General features: G+C 32.4%; 1 protein-coding gene across 1 annotated transcript in view; it reads left to right on the top strand.

The window, feature by feature from the left end:
* The window catches only part of LOC142978348 (uncharacterized), a 486,788-nt gene that overhangs the window by 231,821 nt on the left and 238,047 nt on the right, over nt 1-16,920 (top strand). The window lies entirely within an intron of this gene.

Here is a 16,920-nt window from a genome sequence, read left to right on the forward strand (position 1 = left end):
AAAGCTCTGTCTATTTATTATATTATAAAAGTGTATAAGTATTTGTGTAACGTTGTGCAATGTTGTAGATTGTTAGTGAATCAGTATTTTAAATAATTGACTAGCCCCCGGTTTCTGAGTACATCTAGCGGTAGTTTATCTATTCAATAGCGTTTTTTTTGTATGAATTTTAACGCTATTGAATAGATAAACTGCCGCTAAATGTGCCTCAGAAACCGGCGGTAGGAAATGTATATGATGATTCGAACTTATTTGGCATATATTAGGATTATACTTGCCAACTCTGAAGACTAATACCTAACAGATAGTTTCAGGCGAGAGAGTTTAATTTGTGTAATAACTCTTGAGAGACTTAGGTTTGTTACTAATAAATAATCAATTTGTTAAGTGTGAGACTTGACGTTTGAGATTTGAACTCAAAATGAGTCAATTAATCAATAATTCATTATCTCCTCCATATTATTTTAATCTCTTAAGATTTAGCACTTGTAATAGAACATGTTTCTAACTGTATGCTGAACAAATAACCACGTATTTCAGCCGTAAGGACACTACGAAATTTTTGAAGGACATTCCTGGAAATAACAAATTTTCTACATTACTGCAACTTACAGTTTTAAGAGGAAGGAAGTAACGGCATGTTTCTTAGAATGTAACACAATCATACTTCGGTATGTTATGATTAATTGATATTAATTTGTAACCAATATTTTCACAAATGATTCACACGCTTCGAGATAATTCTACACGTACTTTACCGCTCGACTCTGATTGGACGTAAAAATTTGAAATTGTAATTGATACTTAAAGGGAATATACCAGTTTAAAAAGCATGTAAAGAAGCGACCTTTGGATTCGCATAACAATACTCTAAACAATTATTTTATAAAACTGCAATGATTCATTCATATATTTGACAAAATCTTGAAGTGGATTGATTTGTATGCATTACGCACGATAGTAAATATATACGAGTAATGTAGAACTATTTCATATGCCGCCTTTTTTTCTCCACCCAAAGATAGATGTTAATCTTTGAGTCCACCCTAACCTAACTAATATATATATATAAACAAACGAACGGACAATATAAAGTGAACATTATTATTTAAAACACTGATTAGTAATTGCATTCTGACCATAGTTTTTGCGCTGACTTGTGAAATACTTGCAGATAACTATCAGTTGATGAGTATGATAACTTGACAGACACGTATGTGTTTTGACAGTACAGTTTATGACTAATTTGTATTGCCCAATGATATTTGTGGCGCTATTAGTTTTTGTAGAAGAAATCAGAATTGTAAATGTAGAATGTAGGTCAAATATTGACATGTTATTATGATTTTTACAGTAATAGTTTTTGCTCTAATATCATAAATTCAGTGCCTCGATTCCCTACTACTATCGACTACCGACAACCGAACTGTCATCGAGAAATTTTGTATGAAAATCTGATCAGCGCCTCTGACGGATGTCGTAGGAAACATTTTGGCAGTACATTCTAAATGTCAAATGTCGACAGCTAGCCGGTTGTCGGTAGTCGATAGTGGTAAAAAATCGCGGTACTGTACTACTTTCATACTTAGCTCTTCAAGCAAAATGTTTATATTAAACCTGAATCAGTAAATAATAAAATTTTTGGTATCACGATGAAAATGACGTTTTTTGTCTTCCTTCTAAGGGGATAGTCATTTTTCATGCTTTTTTACAAGCAGTTTTGCCTGTTTTAAATATTATGTAGGTCTGTAAGTTGGCCGGACAATAATTAAATCCATTTTTCTTTACGCTACTCGACTTAAAAATCGAATCTGTAGTAGTCTGAGGCACTACCACGGAAGTAAATAAATTCAAAAAGAGACATGTTTTTACCGAAATCAACAATTTACGAAGATACATAAATCCACTCGGAACAGTAAATCAACGAAAACCGTAGGCGGAAACTAGTATTAAAATTCAGTCGATACCATACAAAGCTAATGAGCAGTAAGTAGGTAATGAACCTTGTGCATTTGTTTACGGAAGCTGTCCAATTAACTCGCGTGCACACTGGGACAGGCTTATAGTAGAGATTTATAGGGTTGCTTGGTGATGTTAAGTTAATTTAGGGTTTGTGTGAAGTTGTGGGAATATTACAACTATTTAATTGGAAAACAGAATTGAACTGGAAATAGAGAAAAAACATAAGATCAATAGACTGTAAAATCACGGGTTCAAACCGTACTTTGAGACAAAAGCTTTTCAGCTTACTTGATGGGATTAACCAGCGTCGTGAAATTTAAATCTATAAAATACCCTTGAATTGCTTAACAAGTAAAATAACCTTTGTGCCCATAAAAATTGAGTTCACACAAGACCCTATTCGTAGACACTATCTTTTCAGTCTCATTACGTAGTTCATCTCTGCGTGTAAAATCAATCTATCTACTTAGAAACACTATTTTCTCAAAAAGCAAGTCTCGACACCAGGAAACCATGACCACAGCGGCTACCAACCCATCGATAAGCCAGCAGCGATAATTATCCACAACCAAGACTTCAAGCGTGTCGTCTTGAACTTTGCCACAGATCCTTGTCCAATAATTTATTAGACTTGACGCTGACAACATGTGACGGTTTTACTAAGCACTCTTATCTAGTGGGAGATCTATTTGCAATTTGTTGGCAGATCTGTGGAATGATGGAGTGATTTGCCATGTGTATGTGGAATTTATTTGAATGCTTATTTTGAGACTGGTAAGGTAAAGGCTTCCTGTGATAAGTGGACGTTTTCTTCCTCTATAGGCTATCCAGCAACTATCTGAAAGTAGATTTTCAAATCTCAAATATACTTGATATAAAAGCGATACAATGGCATGAATAAAAGTAGACTTCACTAAAACAAATACACTAACTACACACATTACATTTTGAATTATTTTTCTTAAGGATTATTTGATTGCAGCTTAAAGTAGTTATTGAGTTGGATTGGAGTTTTTTCGAAACAGTGGAGTGCTAATAGATTCGAATTCTTTATATATTCCTATATATATATATGCAATTTAACGATCTGGCTAATTATATTTTGCGTTTCTCTTATGTAAGAGTATTCAAAACTTCACTCAAGAGTAGTCTTCCAAGGAGTCATTTCAAACAGTCCCTGTTCTTATTTCCTCTATAAATACCCGTACAAAACATTCCCAAACCGTAACACCTTACAGGACAGTTAGGTACAGATCAAACAAACGATCAGCGCGAAGATCAAAGCGGTCACACGTGACGTCACACGCTCACCGACATTAGAAAAACGCCTTAATTGAACTGTTATTTAGCTTAAGTCAGTATTCTCATGAATGGCATCAGATTCGAACCCTTTATTTGTCGCCTGATGTAGTTGGAAATAGGACATGTTGGTTGTAACATGTTAAAAGGTACTTAGCTATTCTCTCGTTGAATAAGTTGCCAATATCAATCAGCAAAGTGTACCTAAATTAAGAAGATTTCAATAGCTAGGTTTATAAATCGTGTTATCTGAAAAGTAAAATGAATTATACTCAGTAAAAAGTTGAGTTTGTTTAGTAAAGAATCCTTTCAGGAAAAATAAGACAAGGTGACCTTTTACCATTTACGATCGAAAAAATCTGTGGCAAAAGTAAGCACCTGCACAAATCTAATTACATTAGTCTAAAAAACAGATTTATATAAATTGAGTATCAAATCGAACCTACATAACTAAGAGTTACAAAGTAATCGCGTTACTCGTACGTCGGCGCGCGCGCACTCTAATAATGATCAATGATCTTTAGCTCTGTCGGAAAAATGCCAAATATTCCATACATCACTCGTACTTTGAATATTGACAGGCGATGGTCGACGGCCATAGGCCTATGGTAGTCTTAGAACTGACAAAAAAATAACATGGAAAATAAATATAATTTTTTATCGCGGAAAATATAGTGTACTTTGAAATTTTTTGATAAGACGCCATCTGTTTTTTTCTTGGCTGTCGGGAATCTATTTTAAGAATTATATAATGTATAATATTAATCATCTGTCATTATTAGGAAGTACAGTAAGCAGGCGGAGTATACACATGTATGTATGTATGTATAACTATGAATGTGAAACATTATACTTTAGCATCATATAAAAAACATAAATACGATACATAATATAAACAACGTCTTGTGGAAAATACTGCTTTATAAGAATCTGTAGAATATCAATTAGCATGAACTTCGACAAAAAACGAGACTTTCTGAAACACGCGACGCTCAGCACAAATACGGCCACCCATCTATAGAATGTACGGGCTAAGGTTGCTTAACCATTGGATTGGTTTGCCGAGTCGTGAGCGCAGCCTTCTATGAACGCCTAAACATTTATAAAAATAAATTTATAAATTTAACCCATTAATGTCCCACTGCTGGGCAAGGGTCTCCTCCCGTAATGAGGGAGGGGTTAGGCCTTGAGTCCACATAGAAACATTCATAAAATTTATTTTAATTTTTCAATTTAAAATACAACAAATACTTGAACAAAGAACAAATATTCTTAGGTCTATAACCTCAAAAGTTTGGCATATCACTAGAACATTTGATTACTATTTGTAACGTTTATATTAACAATTGAAGCGTCTCGTTGTGATTGACGTGCCGTGTAACGAGTGTTTTGTGGGGCTAACGTTCACGCCGCTATGGGAGTTCTTTTATGTATGGAGATTTGGTATTGGAGAATTTTGTGATAGCAAGTATTAATGATATCTAACTGCACTTTTGGCGCAGTAGTTTAAGCGGTCACCTCGCCGCAACAACCGTAGACAAATCTTTGTGTGATGAGCACGAGTATTTGTTCTGAGCCTGGATGTTAATGTATCTATATAAGTATGTATTTAGAAGTATATAAGTATGTTTATCAGTTATTTTGTTACCATAGTACAAGCTCTGCTTAGTTTGGAATCATATGACCGTGTGTGAGTTGTCCAATAATATTATTTATTTATCTTTATATCGAAGGGTTAAAAACAATTCAAATAACTGTATTTAAAAATATATGGAGCAGTGATAGCTGAGTTGGCACTTCCCAAGCAAGTGGTTAACGGTTCGAACCGAGGCAACAAACTTATGACTTTTGCAAGTTATATGTTGCATGCTTAAAATTTGTTTAATATAGAAAATCGTGCTACTGATATAATAAAATTAATTGAAACACAGGATTATGAAATAAAATATATTTAATTTCATTTACAAACGATAATCTGAGAACTGCACGTTGAAGACATGAAGACTATATTATAATGTATTAATAGATATAATAGTTTTGTATAAATATGTTTTACTGTGTATATACATGTATATAAGCATAGTTTATATAAGTAAGTGTAAATAGTATAAAGTAATAATAATTTTGTAAATATGTCGAACTAAAATAAATATTTAATAACTTGGCTTAGTATATTGATTGCCAACGCGATAAATAACAGGTCCATCGACTTTTCGGTGACTGATGTTGAGGCTGTGGTCAATGCCTATATGCTCATTTACGTTGCTCTCATCGATAGTAGTATGCTTCTCCTGATGGTCACCAATCCATGGATTCGCCGATGCACCTATTTGCACCCCTGCGAAACGATGTAATATTTAAAAATACATTTAACTTGCTTCTCCCACGCAAGTGGTCAATGAAACCCGAGGCAACACACCAATGATTTTTCGAAGTTACGTTATTTTGTGTATTTAAAATAATGATCACTTATCCCAACAGTGAATGAAAACATGAGAAAACCTTGCGCGTCTGAGAGTTCTTTCGAACAGTTCTTGAAGATATGCTAAGTCCCGAACCTGCACTTGGCCACCGTGGTGGACTCAAGGCTTGATCCCAAAATCTTATCTAAATTTACAAAAACTTAAAGACTGACATAGTTGTCTATTAACGCACAGCCCAAACCATTGGACGGGTCCGACTGAAATTTGGTATGCGGGTAGATGTTATGACGTAGACATTCGCTAATAAAGGATTTAGATCATTTCTACCCGCAAAGGGATAAAATACGGGATGAAAGTTTGTATAAAAAACTCTCTCTCAAGTCAAAAACCACGCGGACGAAGTCGCGGGCAAAAGCTAGTATGAAATAATTTTATAATCCAAACGTTACAGTCTAAAATATAAAACAAATAATTAGTACTTACATGAAATTGCGATGAGTGCGAGCGTGAAAAACACAAGGAGATTCCTTACGTACAACATCTTGGGAACAGTTGCAGGATGAGTTTGTGCTACTAATGATAAGTTCACGTCATTTTATAGGTCTGATAAGAAAATAAACTTTTGCTTAAAGGTCAAATGTTAGCTGATAATAAATGCTCTATTAAAACATATGACTAATTGTGTTGTTTTTACGGGTTTTTACCAAATGGAATTTTTTCACTATCTATGACTAGTTTGATTTGTTCTATGATTGTAGCAGTTTTTTTCTTAAATCGAACTATTTGTTTTCTTATAATTATAACATGAGTTATCTCTGGGATTTCACATCAAACTTAATCAATTTGAGGGGAATTACAAAATTTGGATAAAACTAACAAATATGGTAATTAACTATTAAATAACAATTAGATTTTTTTTTATCTATTGGTATATATTGTGAAATTTAACTTGATTTTTAATGTTGTAAATAATAATATTATATTATACATATCGAAAATAAAATAATAATTGTCCGGTTAAAAGAAATAGTAAAATGATATTCTATTTTTGTAAAGCAAATTAAATACTTTATCGATACACATAGGAGTTTTGCGAGCCGAATAGTAACCAGGAATCGTACCCCTGACCCCATGATCAGTTGTTAGTTACTATACTAAACTATAAAAAGATAACATTAAAAATATTATGGTCAATATTTTAAAAATAATCTGTCAATATGTAAAGGAACAAAAATACAGATGTATATTACATTAAAAATGGAAAAGAAATAACTAATATATAAAATTTACGCAACAATTACTCATACACAAAATTAACTTCAAACCAGTATATTATTATTATTATCACAGTTTAACGGAAATATTTCGCTTCAAAGCGCTGACGTCATCGTTCTAATAAAGTTTTTTATTTCATCTACTTAGCTTCCTTGAATATCAAAAGTTCACTGTTTGAGCTTGATTGATGAGATATAACATATATATTTTGATGTTTCATATTTATTTTTAATTCAATCTGATTTTATAATCCTTTAAAACTACAATTATGTTGTCTGTCTTAAGGCTTAATGAAGATTAACATTATACTGTTCAAGACGAGTTATTATGCCTTTATTGGTGATGGAGGTTTCAACTAGGAGTGTTGTTAAAAATTTTTCAGGTCGAAACTATGAAAAGATTCAGCGTTCAAGAAATCTTTTTAAATAAATATTAAGATAACATTTTCGTTCAATATTTTTGGTTTCGTAAACTAGAAATTTGTTATTTCTCAAAACTAAGTGTGCCTGGAAAATTTTGTGCTCCAAACTATTGATCAGCAATGAGAAAGTTTGGGTTTATTCATGTTTATTATTAACAGTTTTAATTTTTTTTATTGTCATTTTTCTTTTACGACTAAAAACTTTAAACAATCATAATATAACTAAGACTATAAAAAAATCAGTGCATCAAGCATTCTGCGCTCATTATTAGCATAACCGAGATACTTACGCAATTATCATGTCATATATAATAGGCTGTAACTGCTTACATGTCGCGTCTGTTTAATTACCGCGCATCTAATCTACATCAGATTGACAATAACCGTTTGACTTCCGACCCCGACAGTTTAAGTTGTACGTCATGGTTAACTTATTGAGAACGGAGTCTGGGTATAATATATTCTCACGACGATTAGCTATATTATACGGTTAAAGATATCCTTAGAGTTAAGTGGTATAAAATTTGATTAGTTTCAGGCTCTGCCCGTGACCACGACCGGTGTAACTCGGTCGAAACGTCTAGTAACAAATAAGGTACCCTAAAGTTACATACGTTAATAAAACTTAAACCTTAAAATATTAATCGCGTATAAGGCCCGTTCAAAATAGAATTAAGGTAAATTGAGGTTTTGGACCAAGTCAAATCAATTGAGCTACCTGTAAGTTGCCAATATCTTCGAATTCTACTTTTAATTTGACAATCTGAATCATCATTCTGACTGCAAAAGATAAGGTTTCTGTCCTTATAATATTAGTAATAAGGAATACCAATTGCATAAAAGAAACATTACTACGATTTTTGCGTAAATAAGAATAGGCATGTTTCATCTTTAAAATGATATAGTTTTAAAGATCATATTTCACAAACAGACAACCAGACGTCAAACACCTACAAAAAAGACAAAATAACAAAAAAAAATACCCATGGAAATTACCCACTAACCACATTACATTATTCTTGACAAATTCACAAAAAAAGTATCAAAACTGCCGCATCATACTATATTGAGTTCACAAAAGTATCAAAAAAATCTGTCACTGTTCGAGAAAACAAACAAAAACATGTATACTGTAGTGATTAGTGTAATATAAAAAGAAACGGAGGAATATGGTAACAAAAGGGTAACAAAAACTGGTGGTTGGTGTCAAAACAAAGGTTCTGAGAATCACTGATTTGTATTGTCTTGACAGATTCGTGATTTTTGAGACGGCGAGTTACAGGATGGTGCTGTTACGATTGTGGCTTTAGGTACTAAACTTATATCGGTATAAAAGTGAATTATTAATAAATATTTTATGTCAAATTACATATAAATAAATAAAAAAGTATACCCTAACATAAAAAAACTAAACATTCAGCGCTAAAAAGTGCCAGGTCATTAACTAAGTAAATTTTACGGCTTATGGATAAGTGTACTGATAGATTAAGTGACAGTTATTGTATAAAATCAATTATTAGAAGAAGTAAAGCTGGGGTCAAGACTACAACTTGTCCTAAACATTTTTGAACCAACATTTTTGTATAAAACAGATGTCACAATTATATTTTGTATTGAAGTAATCATTTCCGTTTTAAGAAATATACCATCAGCCTGTATAGTTTCCTGACAGTCTTAAATGCTAAACGTCTAGCTGCGCCCTGCTGTTTGTCAAAAAAACTCATAATGTGTCATAAATATTCCGTAATCTGTCAAGAATGAGGTTTTGGGTGATCGCAGAGGCGTCTCATGAGGATACTATAACCCTTTTTCTATTCTAAACGCGTAGAATTTTGAACTTTAGTGCTATAAAAATAGAAACTATTAGTCAATAGAGTAGCCAAAAAATAAAATACTAGGATTTTTAACTTTAATACTTTTTAATAAAGTAGAATTTTGTACGTCAGTGTGCTTTAAACGGATTAAGCTCCTGAATGAAGTCATTGTATCATGATTTTTGTGTGTAATTTGTATTACTGATATTTCAATTTGTTGTACTTATTTTCAATAGCATTTCAACGAAAATATTGACGTTCATCCGCTCACGGTCGTATTTTTTTACTTCACGACTTCTTTGCTCAATGAAATCGGATATTCATTCGCCTACATGATACGGAGAATGTTTTCAATCCCATTTTATATGACTCAATTTTACAGCAATATGCCTACTCAGACAGCGAGTAGTTATCGAATATGAAAAACTATTATAAAAATAGTAAATTGAATTTATAACTATCTCAGTATCGCACTGCCCTAATTCTACTACGCTGCCCAAATTCAGGCTTAGGACTTTTAAATGTTATGAAATAATCAGTACTTTTCGCGTACTTTGCAGCGTTATAGAGCAATTTTAGATGTCAAATACACAATACTAAGTCAATACAATAACGCCCAATATAAGAAATCACCCTATAGAACAGACATCAGATCAGGATACAAGTACAATATTCACAAACGTTACCGTTTGTACGGTTGCATTAGTAGTAACTCAACAATAATAAGGCTCTATAGCCTAGTGGGTGGACAAGCATCTCGACACTACTTAGGCGACTGTTACAAACGCTAAGCTTAATGTATTGTCACTAGAACACGCTGGTGTAATCATCACGCTTGCAGTCAGTGAACGTGTCAAATGACGTGTTTTGTTTGTGGAACTGTTATGAAAAGTCGTAAGGATTATATTTAGTTCCAAATTCATGTCTAATATTATTAACATTTTTTATTTGTTTTGAAAGTTGAAAGATGTATTTTAATCAATAAGTGACAATCTATTAGAATGTTGACTTAATTTTTTTGCATCCATTTAATTCACACGTAACCAAAAATTCTAATTATCAATTCTGGCGATAAAATTAAATAGGTGTCTAGTAATTCTTAGTAGTTCTTTTGAATTTCCTACTTAATATTTTAAGTGATGTAAATAGCGAGCTAAATATATTTCCGAAAGGATTTGTTTTATAATAAATATTTTCAAAAAACCTTTTGACAATACTCTCGTGATGACAAACCTTCTTCTTCAAATCCATTACCATTACTAAGTGAAACGAGTGTATAACAGAAAGTGGCGCGGCGTGAAAAATAATTTATATTTTAATAAGATGAAACTCGACATAGTATTGCCGTGAGTTTATTTGTGTAACTAGTCTGCGGTGTGTCAACTGTACGGTAGAAACAAATTGTTTAACTGTTTAACTATGGCTAAGTTATCTTGATACTTTGAGGTACTTAATACTTGTTGAAAGGAAAAAAAACTACTGGCCACATAGCTGTAGTCTGACAACTTAGGAAAATACCAAATAATCTAGATTAATTAGTAATACTGTGTATTTAAAAAAGTTGCTTTATAAGACATGCCATCGATATCCTAAATTCTAAATTTAGTATGCAATTGCCAACCGCGAACTAGCACAAAAGGCTCTATTTAAAGCTGCTGGGCTATAATTTGTTAAAAATAATTTGTATCTTTGACAGCTTGCATTCAGTGCTCGTTTCGGCTGCTAGCTAAAAAATAATTCAATCAGCTTCATTAACCGCTTACCAAAGGAAGATGTGTTAGGACATTTATCTATGCTCTTCGTAATTTAATGTATATAATAAAATATGGTAACAAGTGCACCAAGGTAATCCTAGGCAGCTCTAAACAAAATCGTTTCTGAACCAATTAACATTAAAATCTTTGTTCTACACGATTTGAATTATATACAAAACTGTAGTAAATAATTATAATAGGAGGCACGGAAATAATTGAAAAATAATAAACCCATTTTGCCCGACATTCGTGAAATATCACCTCAATAAAGTCGGATGAGGCAGAACTAAACCGTTGATGACTGTTATTAATAAAACTTATTATAGAAACATTGTTATAATTGAATCTTTCAAACTAACGGTATTTCCTTGTTCAAGAAATATACTAGTTTGCTTACGGAAGCCAGACGATGCTTTATTTTGATAATTACAAGTAACAATCAGAGGTCAGGAAGTCTATTCTGTTATATAATTGATGAAAAATATCGTTCTGCTTATGCTAGAATAAACCGCAAAGTAACGGGAAGAACACAATAAAATCAATAGTTGAATAAAAACTTAGAGGAAGTCTAGAACTTTAATAAAGCTCGATTAAAAAGCTCTTCGTATTAAAGTCGTAAAAAATATTCAGAATATTTTTTGAGGAAATGCCTGACTTATGTTGTGTTAATAAATAACTTGAATATATTTTTTATAATTACCAAATTGATAATACAAGGCTAGACAAAAGTTCTTCTTATTTAAAGCAATAAAAAAATTAGCACCCATAGATATTCACCACATTCAGGGTCAAGAAATTAATATGATTTATATTAGCCTTAAAGTGGAAAATCCAATGCGCTTTTAAATTTTATATTTAATAAAATACTAAATTTTACTTAATATGTTCGGTTGTGTGGTTAACTGACTTTTTTGTTACTAGATTTCTTCAATATTTAAATTGAAAGTCTCCGCTACGTATATCCCGTTAATATTTATCTAAGAAAAAACCTTTACAGCACTTCACTCCTTAACTTCTTTTTCAAGTATCAAAACGTTAAATCGTAGTACAAAACTAATCTCATTGCGGCTACATTAGCGTTTACCGCGGAAGTGTAAAAATATAATCTATTTTAAACATTTGTCGTGGCAGTCTCCTAACTTTATTATCTGCGTAATGATACGACTGCGGTGTACTACGGTTTAGCGGTTGAAAAGTGGCGTGCTTTACAATGTTTTCTACTTACCAACTAGGTAGAAATACTGTTAAGTTATTCTGTATAATACCTAGTTGTTTGTTAGGAATTTATGCTACTGTGGATAAAATATTAATTGTTTTTTTTACTGCTTTTTATTTGTAGCATCGAGCCTGATTTACCCGGGAGTGAAGAAGTTATTTTTAATTAAATTAAAATATACTTATGATTCAGTACATTCAATTTAAAATTATTTTAGCGTGTAGACTTATGATTCAGTTAGCCTCATTGAATAACAGAAGGCCATATAGCACGCCACTAATCTCCGGTTGGCTATTGAAAATCTTATATATAAAATTTTCATGCCACCATGTTAGTTACCGTACTCCTCCGAAACGGCTTGACCGATTCTCATGAAATTTTGCGAGCGTATTGGGTAGGTCTGAGAATCGGATTTTTTTTTCAATTTATATCGCAACAATACGTTTGCCGGGTCAGCTAGTATTAAAATAAATAAGAAAAAATCAATAGTACTTTGCCGGAACAGTGGAATTCACTATCACCGAACCGAATAATATGTATATTCAAAATATCCTCGTACTTTTTCAATGTAATTTTTGAATCTTTAAGCATACATCTAATCATGACGTCAGAATCGTCAGAATGTAGTAAATGAAGGTAAATAACATTTCAAATTACACTACTACAAAACCTTCATCACGTATTTAAGTTCGTAATGTACAGTCACACCAAAATAACTCAGTACATTATATCCCAACAATCAAGTGAATTATAACAGAATCGCATTAGTGACTCAGGTTTAAGTACAGGGACTGTACTTTGACATTCAAACTCCATACTAATAACAAATGCGAATTTCTGTCTATCTGTCTGTTACACTTTCACAGTCAAACTACTGAACCTAATTTTATAAAATGTAGAATGAAGATAGTGGAAAACTCAGGGTGAAAAGGTTTTTTGCCTCTACAGTAATTGGGTGGTTTCAATAAAACTGATCGCAGCTAAATATTGGCTAGGTGTATTTAACACTACTTTGTTTCAAGTCTAAACCTCCTAAGTAGTAATAAGGGGCTGAAGACATCACAAAAGTAGAGCGGTACATGTCAGTTAGTGCAAAAGAAAATCTCAACTCAAGAAAAGGAAAATGCTATATTAACCGTGTATTAACATCTCTCTCTAACGTCAAGAACTTTAGATCATTTCAACATGATAAAAGGTCGACCTGAGGTTTGCAGTAGCATCCTCACGTTCAAGTTAATAACTAATATTAACATTTGACAAGTCTCCGGTTGTTCGTAGTTTTGTGAAAAAAAAAACTCAAGAATTTGTGACCGATTTGGTCAAGATTTATGTTTTTTTGGGTATGGTTCAAGGAATATAATTAGAGCAGGTAATATAATTAGATGGGACTACTAGTGACGTTTGTGGTGAGGTCATGGTTTTGATTCATTATAAAACTAAATATTATAACATCGTTTAAAATATCAGCCGCTCTAAAAAGTTTTAGGTCATTGATTAGAACCGTTGACAAATATTAGATCCCAAAACCATGTATGTTTGTATGCTTGTAAAAATCCCCAAGAACTAAGGGCATTTTTCGGAGCGGGAATTGCCTCTACAACAAAAAAGAATGTTACATTTTACTTACATAAGTAGCTATTTCTAAGAACGTAAAGAAAGTTTTAAGATTTTTTTCCCACCCAAATTCCAACATAAGCACATATCCTGACATCTCAATCAAGCTACTACAATTCCATTATTACAATTAAGTCATCATAAACACAACGGATTCACACGCGGTGGTATATGCTAAAGACTTTACGACTTCCTCTTTTCCAACCAACAACATCACCAGAATAAATTGAACTACCCATTCATCAAACATTGCCGAACTTTGTATCGGCGTTCTACAAAAGAAACGGAGGTGGGAGGATCAATGTATACTGGTTTCAAATATTAGTGTTAACTGAGGTAATATGAAGATATCGGACATTAATATAGTTAACACTATGGTTTTCTGGTTTTCCCGTGTGAAGACGTCACAGGGGTTAATGTATTTTAAGGAATGTCTTAGATTTTTAGTAGGTTGGTTGGTTTGGTGATATTTTCTTTACGAAGATAAAACTTTTACGTCGGAAAATAATGATATTCGTAAGATTTTTTGACTAGAAAATTACTAGCACGTTATTTAAACTTAGGTATTTTTATATTTCACCTGCAAACGTAGGTACTAAAATTCTAGACATTTAACTCCAGACTATATTAGCTATTTTAATTAACAGTAATACTACAGACTCTTACTTTCACAAGACGATTCAAAATAATTCACGCATAATTATTTTTGACACTCAATCACAAATACTTTAATTACAAATTATTCGTTCATTTTCCTTCTAATTCTGGCGGATAAAAGCACGTGACCTCTGTGGCTCAACAAAAACTGAATCTCGACCTGTCTGTCAGTATTCCGGCACTCATGCGCCAATTAACATCAGGGGGTTTATACATTAGCTACTAGTTTGATACGATTTTGCTGCGCATCAACTGCTAGGATGATTTGGGTGATGTAGAACATACTAATACCAACTAATTAATTTAATATTTGTAGAGTCAATATCTCTGAAAATGGGAAAATTGTGATTGAAAAAATAATTTTGGCAAACCTAGTCAATTTGCGATTGGATAGTTGTTATAGTGTAAATCTTAATTAATTTTTACCGACTCAAACGTCATTGATACAGACAGAGAAACTTAATTGGTCTTTCGTCCAGAGAGATCCTGAAAAAGTTTTACTCTTCGAAAAAATAGGGAAAATTCTGTGTGTCTAAGTTCCTTGCATACTCGAAATATTAGCTAATAAGTCTCGGTCCTAAACTTTTTATAATACGTCTATGCAACTGAATGCGATGCAACCTAAGGTCATTTTTTTGTATACCTATTTACACTGACATCATCCAATTACGGATAAAATTACCAAGAAAAACTTTGATATAAAACCAAATCCATACTGTTTGTGTTACTGTCAAAATGACGTAGAGATGTATGAATTAAAATTATTATGAATACATTTATTTAATACTATTTAAAATGTATTGAATGCAGGACGATTTAAAAAAAGGGTTTTGATTATAAACTTCCGGGTCGAGCAAAGTGCAACTCCTATTTATTAGTATGAAACTTTAGGATAGCAGTACCTAACTTATAGTTTTTCACTCGCACGTAGGTAAGTCTTAAATGAACTGTAAGTCTTGATACTCTTGAATGAACCCTGTTCTGCGTGAGAAGGCGTTACCATACATTTAAGATGTAGGTGCTATTGAATATTTTTTTGACTATGAATATCATATTCACATTATTTTACTCTTTGGTCTTTCATCAAAGCACTTATTGGGCATACTACCGTAACGATTGCGTGTACACGCCGTAATTTTTCCCTTTAAAAAGACAACTCCTGCACTACGAATTATCTATATCTACCTTATATCGTTGGACTTCTACACACAAAGTCCATCTAAAACCAAACAATTATTTATGGATCGCTCAAATAATTGTTAACCTGGACCTCTTAACAAAGTAGTATGGCGACCACCTTAACCACTGCGCCACGGTGGCTGTCATTATTATAAAATAAGCAGAAAATCCTGAACATTATCATGAATAGAGCCTTAACTCGTTTTTGATCACGTTCGTATGTTGCCCTAATTACAAAAAGGTTTCGCATAAAATAATGTAATTAGTTTTTTGTTCGGATGCTGGATAAAATCAATTTTGTACGGACTCGTGCCAATTCGAAAAGGTTGCGTTTTGGGACCAAATGGTTTTGAGGAAAAATTATTTTAGTTCTTACCCTTTTTTTATTTTATTTTGTGTTGATGCTGTAGAGTTTAAAGTCGAGATAAAATTGACCAATTCTTAAATCTTTTATCAGGGGAAAACTCGTGAAAATGCTACCTATTTAATATATATAGAGAACTTAATGTATTAATTATATTAGAAAGACTAGAACAGCTTTTGAAAAAATGACAGATCATGTATGTTCCAAAAGTTTTTAACGTTGTTTTACGATCAATTGGATAATAAAATTCTATTTTAGGGAGTTTACAAATGAAATGACAACGAAAAACATAGTGATCATTAACCCATTTGTAGCCCATTTATAAACAAAATCTTTAATATTTCTAACGGTGTATTACAATAACCTAGGAGAGTTATTAAAAGCCTCATTTGATGTAATTAGTCACAGATGTCTGGGCGTTTTATCGCGGCCATCAAATAAATTCAATTATAATTATCTTCTTAACGATTAACTGAAAGCTTTTATTGTTTATTTAGTTGGAATTAGATTGCAGATTAGTGGATTTTATTCTGACTTGAAATACATTTTATTTAGGAGGGTAAATTATTTTTTTCCCGTCACTGCCCCAGTGCTGATCGAAGGTCTTCACCTTTAATCTGACAGGGTTTAAATCTAGAGGCCACAATACTGGCATAGTACATGATCGTCGTTTGTCGTTCCAACATATTATTATGTAATGTATATTTTTTCAGGACATTTGAATCCACGAGCTTATTGGAGCATACGCACACAAAAAAGTAAGTTAGTTATCTTAATTAAGCTTGTATTATGCTCCATGGTTCATTAGTCGAAAAATTAATAAAGCAAAAAGAATCAAATAATCTAGAACTCTAAATAAAGGAACTAATTTCGGTAACTAAGAAAAAAATATCCATTCTCTTAATTAGTCGACATTGACCAAAAAGCTTCAAAGATCTCTAT

This window comes from Anticarsia gemmatalis, chromosome 14, assembly GCF_050436995.1.
Source record: "Anticarsia gemmatalis isolate Benzon Research Colony breed Stoneville strain chromosome 14, ilAntGemm2 primary, whole genome shotgun sequence".
NCBI classification, from domain to species: domain Eukaryota; kingdom Metazoa; phylum Arthropoda; class Insecta; order Lepidoptera; family Erebidae; genus Anticarsia; species Anticarsia gemmatalis.